Consider the following 6,000-nt stretch of genomic DNA (forward strand, 5'->3'; position numbering starts at 1 on the left):
TTTTTAAATTTCTATTTATCTATGTTTTTTCTTTCAATTAATTTGATGCTAGTGAGTTGTGACATATACTCATTGATACTGATACTTCAAAAAAATGCCACAGTACCTCTAGACTTAAAAATATCATCAATTGAAGAATACTCTTTGAAATACAAATATTAGTAGTACTTATCCAAACTTGCCTTTAATAGATGTGATTAAAAAATACTCAGAAATATCATCTGTATGCATATATTTTATTAGTGTAGGGTTTTCCTTGTCTGTAAAGCTAATGGCTATTTCACCATAATGTACTTATTTTTCTAAATATAGTGATGTTTTATAAAAGGTAATAATTACAATGTGACATGTTCTGATTTTTCTAATGGGACACTTTTAAAGAATTATTTAAGTCTGGGCAATTTAATTTCCTTAATCATGTTCAGATATCAATGATGCATAGAATACTTATCTGTCTCCTATAAAGTTAAAGGAAAATGTGTTCTAGAATATGTTCCACGTGGATGAAATATAATGACCTTTAAGTAAAACACAAACAAACAAAGCCAGATGCAAGGGATTTTTTCATAAAAAATATACTTCAGAAGTGTATTTGACGGATTATCTTCTACATCTTTATTCTTCGATATCTCATGAAATTCAATTCACATGTAAATATCAAGCTTCATACAACAGTGAGATACATTTGACTACTGTTTAAATGTAAAAATTCAAATAGAGTATTTCTAATCTCTTCAGGCTTTAAATGATAGGACTGAGCAAAAGAATTAGAAAGAACTAGTGGTTTATGTAACACACATGCTAATGCTTTTGAAGGGATGCTTTTTTTCTTTTAGACCAAAGCAGGAGCAGTGATCAGTTTAGGTTCAGGGAAATCGGACCATCTTCAACATCCCTCTTATACAGCTATTCCCTGCCGTCTACAGCTAAAACTCTCAGGCAAGCTTTGGCATGAGAGTCTATTTCATTTTGCTATAACCATATTTTCTTTTTTAAATTTGCTAATTAGTCTACCACCTAAATTTCCACTTAATTATAATAAAAATAATGTAGAATTACTTGTAGAATATTTTGTACAGGCTCTTCATAGTCTTCTCAATTTCAACTATTTTAAGGTTTTAATTATTCTGATTTAAAATAATTTGCAGTTATTTATGTGATAACTTGTGTAATTTTTAAAAGTTACTTAAACCAGAAACATGTAAGTACTGTTATTATTTTGATATTTTTCTAATATTAATGTGCATATATCATATAAATTATTAAAATGAATTTTAATTTCCCTTTTCTATCATCTCCCATTGAAAGCTGAATCTTGAGGCTACCATCTCCAAGCAGGTGGAGTATTTGATCCCTTTAGCAAGGCAGTGATTTTGAAATTCGGGTTTAGACGGAAAGATATTTCAAGCTCCTGAAGAACAAGTTTGAAGGATTCAGAGCGGAGAACTGCACCCTGGAATGATGCCTATGCCAGCTGGACTGTGTGATTTTTGTTCTTTAGTAGAAGGATAACATGACATAGCAGGAATAATATTGCCTTTTCTTTCTGGCATGGATCAAGAGAAAAGAAAACACAAGAAAACAGACAGAAGGTAAGTGGCCAAAATTTTTAGCTCTTCTCTCCCATCTCTTGGTGTAGCATTTGATAATTTGAGCTGAGGAAGTTTTGACTACACAGTGCAGTCGAATACAGGGATGGGATAACTTTTCATGGCAGTCCTGATGGTGTCACAGCTTGCAGGACAGAGCTGGTCGAAGGCTGTAGCAGAAACTCAGGAGTTTGTGAACAAGGGACAGTTAACAGCTGCAGGGCCTGTTTTTATAAATAAAAATTTACCGGAATGCAGCCACATCCATCATTTTATGTAACTACCTTTGAGCTTCAAGGGCAGAGTTAATTTTTTTTTTTTGCAACAGAAGCCATTTGCCTGCAAGTCTAAAATTAATTACTCTCTAGACCTTTAAGAAAAAGTTTCTAACCCCTATTCTAGAGCTTTGACAGGGCACAAGGTAAGGTACAGTATAGCAGTCCTGAGCAAGCCTAGAAGGAACAGGTCACATATTAAACCACCTCCAAAAATTGCCAGATATGGGAGAGGTATTCTTGGAGCAGACTGTGCCTCAGAAGCAGTGAAGTATGACAGAGGTTCCTGCTGGCTTCCTGGGGCCAGTTGTGCACATCTCTTCTCAACAATTGCATACTGGAAGTTTTAGAAGTGATCATAAGAGTATTTACACCATGGAAACTGGCAAATGCAACAAGTCAGATTTTTATTTGTTTGCAGATTTTTCAGAGAGACAATATTCAATCATTTTGTCGTACACCACTGCTCAGAAAATCAAAGAGGAGGTAAAGCTCACAGTGTTTACGGTTGTACAAGGCTCTCAATGATATCCCACAACTCATCTTAGAGAAGTGCTAGAGGAAGGGCAGAAATTCAAGTGAGTACGTATTTTTATTTAAAAATAATAAGAATTACTTATGGTTTTATTACCCAAGCCTAGTTTTTAAAACAGATGTTTAAAAGTCATTGATTTAGCTAATTGTTCCTTTATGTGCTTCTGTTACCCTGCAACTGGGTTCCTGAGTCAAACCAAATCACTTAATGAACTTGTTTCTACACATAGGATTTTAGTAATAAAACATTATCAAATTCATAATGTTTATGTGTAGAATATACATTAAATTTTATTAAATGGGAAGTATACACAGATTTTATGCTCTTTTTAAAGCTTAAATACAACTAATGTCTTCTATAATATTAAATACTCTTAAAAGACCATTAATTTAAGAATAAATCCATAAATTTTCTCTCTTTTTTTTTTATAGTTTTAGCAAGATTCTCCCTCCAACCTCCCTGTTCCCAACATTTAAGATATGTATACAAGAAGAAATTAGGAGAATTTACTACCATCCATAACTGGGGGGCTTCCAACTTTAATTCTTAACGTATCAATTTTATAGTTTCTCTTTAATACATTGATGTAAATTTGCCTTCGCAGCACACAATACACACACTTCCAGGATTTTAAGGATCCCTTTGGGGAAAAAGTTCTGTATTCACATGTTGACAAACTTTAAAAAGCTAATAATACAGATTTGAAAAGCAAAAATGTAGATTTTGAAAATACAGAGATTGAGTTCATAATGTAAAACACATATTCATAAAGTGTTTAACTATAAGGGAAATCACAGACAACACGGCAATCATCTGAAAGGTAATTCAGATACACAGCTGCAAAAAAAAAGAAAAAAGAAGTTCTTCAGAAGAACAAAGGGTAATATCGCAATCAAACAGTAACGCATGGAGGAATTTTTCTGCTAGCTGAATGTTATATTTTTAAACCTGTATCTAAAGTTCTGTTGATGAAGTGGCATATGAATTTCTCATCATATTTTCACACTGGGGATGGATAGCATTAATTCAATTATTTTTAATTGAAGGACATTGGAATTCATTAAAACATTAAAAAATGAAGGTTTCCAAAGTATTACAAAAAGTGAATATTCTATTACTAGGCATGTCTTGGTGGAGATTATCAGCCACCTGGAGATAAGGCTCTTTTCCACCTAGGGATGATGAGAAAAGCTCTAATAACACCTTCTCCAAAATGCTGCACATTTATTAATGTCTATAATTCCGTAATTCATTTATTTCAGATACAAGTTGTATATACATGATATCTGGCTCCGTAAACGAATTTACCACCTAATCATTTAATTTTAAACCCACAATTTTTGCATGTTTTAAAAAACTTTTAAATCCCCTCTGTACAATTTTGACTTAAATTTCCATAGTTCCACAGTTCCACATGGCTGGGGAGACCTCACAATCATGACGGAAGAGGAAAGGCATGTCTCACATGGCAGCAGACAAGACGAGAGAGCTTGTGAGGGAAACTTCCCTTTTTAAAACCATCAAATCTTATGAGACATATTCTCTATCACGAGAATAGCATGGGAAAGACCCGCCCCCGTGATTCAATGACTTCCCACCAGGTTCTTCCCACAACACGTGGGAATTGTGAGAGTTACAATTTAAGATGAGATTTGGGTGGGGGCACAGCCAAACCATATCAGATAGATTTTATACTGCTTTCCCCTACAAACCTAATACATCACGCTACGTATTTTTAAAATAAGACATGCAATATAAACATTAAGTATCATCTTGACAAATACCAATCAAAACCTTGCATTTTCCTACTGGGATCAAAGAGATAATTTTAATGTAATTTAGAACCCCACATGGTTAACAAAAACAAATGCATGCAAAGTTAGGCTTTGAGGTTTTGCTTAAAATCTTCTTACTCATGTTTCGAAAACTTAGAATTTTATTCGTATGGTTCTGTAATTTAAACCTCTATATAGTAAATGTTTGCTTGGAAGTCTCCCAAACAGAAGCCTCTTAGACCTTGATATCAATGATCATAATTCTAATCTAACAAGCTTACAACTTTAAATTCTGTGCCATTCCAAATTCCAAATTCTTCAAAAATAACTCAAATCCTCTCTTTGTAAATGAGATCACCCAACAAGTTAATAGGGAGTCAAACATTTAAAAATTCTCTGCATCTATTAAATGCCCCTTTGTTAAACTTCATCTGCATTTCAAACATAATATTTATTTTACTCCTTTGGAGCTGTTATACTCTGGGCATAACACGGAGGGTGGTCCGGGAAAGGGGCAATGTCTATATTTTTGCCAAGAGATTTTAATCATTACAGAGGAGTTTTTGTTTTTGTTTGGGATCTATGGTTACTTCTCTGAGTTTCTCTCTCTCTCTCTCTTTCATGTTTTCTGCTACAGTTTCTTATTAATATTTTCAGACACTCCACATGTGAGGAGATTAATTCATAATGACATGTCTTTTATAATCCCCATCTTCTGCAAAATACATGTTCCCATCTGTTCATAAAATTTCTTCAGGTTTTTGCTTAGATTGGGAGGGTGGGGATGGTTTCAGGATGAAACTCTTCCATCTCAGATCATCAGACATTATAATAGATTAGTATAAGGAGCACACAATCCAGATTCCGCGCATGTACAGTTCACAATAGGGTTTGCACTCCTGTGAGAATCTAATGCTGCTGCGGATCTGACAGGAGGCAGAGTTCAGGCAGTAATACTCGCGGCTCACCTCCTGCTGTGTGGTCCATGGCCTGGGGGTTGGGGACCCCTGTCTTAGATGATTCAGGATATATAGTATTCCAGGAGCCATCAAGGGAAAGTGGAGATGATGGTTACTCTCTTAGGGTTATCAGTCCTACCACTTAACATAGATTAAGAGATTAAACATGTTTAACTTAAGCTGAGTATGGTAAATTTTTTTCCTAAACTTTAGACAGCAGAGCATACACAGAAAGTCCATAAAACAGACGGATCAAGTTAGAGCACATAGGAAAAAACTGCCTTGCTCTCTCTCCCATGTTCTCCTGCTTTCTTTCTCTATCTTGGTCTATCACATCGTTCTCTCTCACTATCTGTCTTTTGGTCTATCTCCTGAAGAGAGGTTAGGGTAAAAGAGGGATTAGGCAGAGAAACACACTGAATCTATGATCCCTACTTGAAAATGACAAAATATTTTCTGAATAGAAGACAATGCAGAAATAAAACTTTGTGGCAGGGTGCGGTGCCTCACAGCTGTAATCCCAGCACTTTGGGAGGCTGAGGTTGGTGACTCACAAGGTCAGGAGATCAAGACCATCCTGGCCAACATGGTCAAACCCTGTCTCTACTAAAAATACAAAAAATAGCCGGGCGTGATGGCAGGTGCCTATAGTCCCAGCTACTTAGGAAGCTGAGGCAGGAGACTCACTTGAACTCAGGAGGTGGGGTTGCAGTGAGCGGAGATCACACCACTGCACTCCAGCCTGGGTGGCAGAGTGAGACTCCATCTAAAATGCAAAAAGAAAAAGAAAGAAAGAGCAAGACAGAAAGGAAGAAAGAAGGAAGGAAGGAAGGAAGGAAGGAAGGAAGGAAGGAAGGAAGGAAGGAA

Source organism: Piliocolobus tephrosceles, chromosome 19 (genome assembly GCF_002776525.5).
Source record: "Piliocolobus tephrosceles isolate RC106 chromosome 19, ASM277652v3, whole genome shotgun sequence".
In the NCBI taxonomy this organism is placed as follows: domain Eukaryota; kingdom Metazoa; phylum Chordata; class Mammalia; order Primates; family Cercopithecidae; genus Piliocolobus; species Piliocolobus tephrosceles.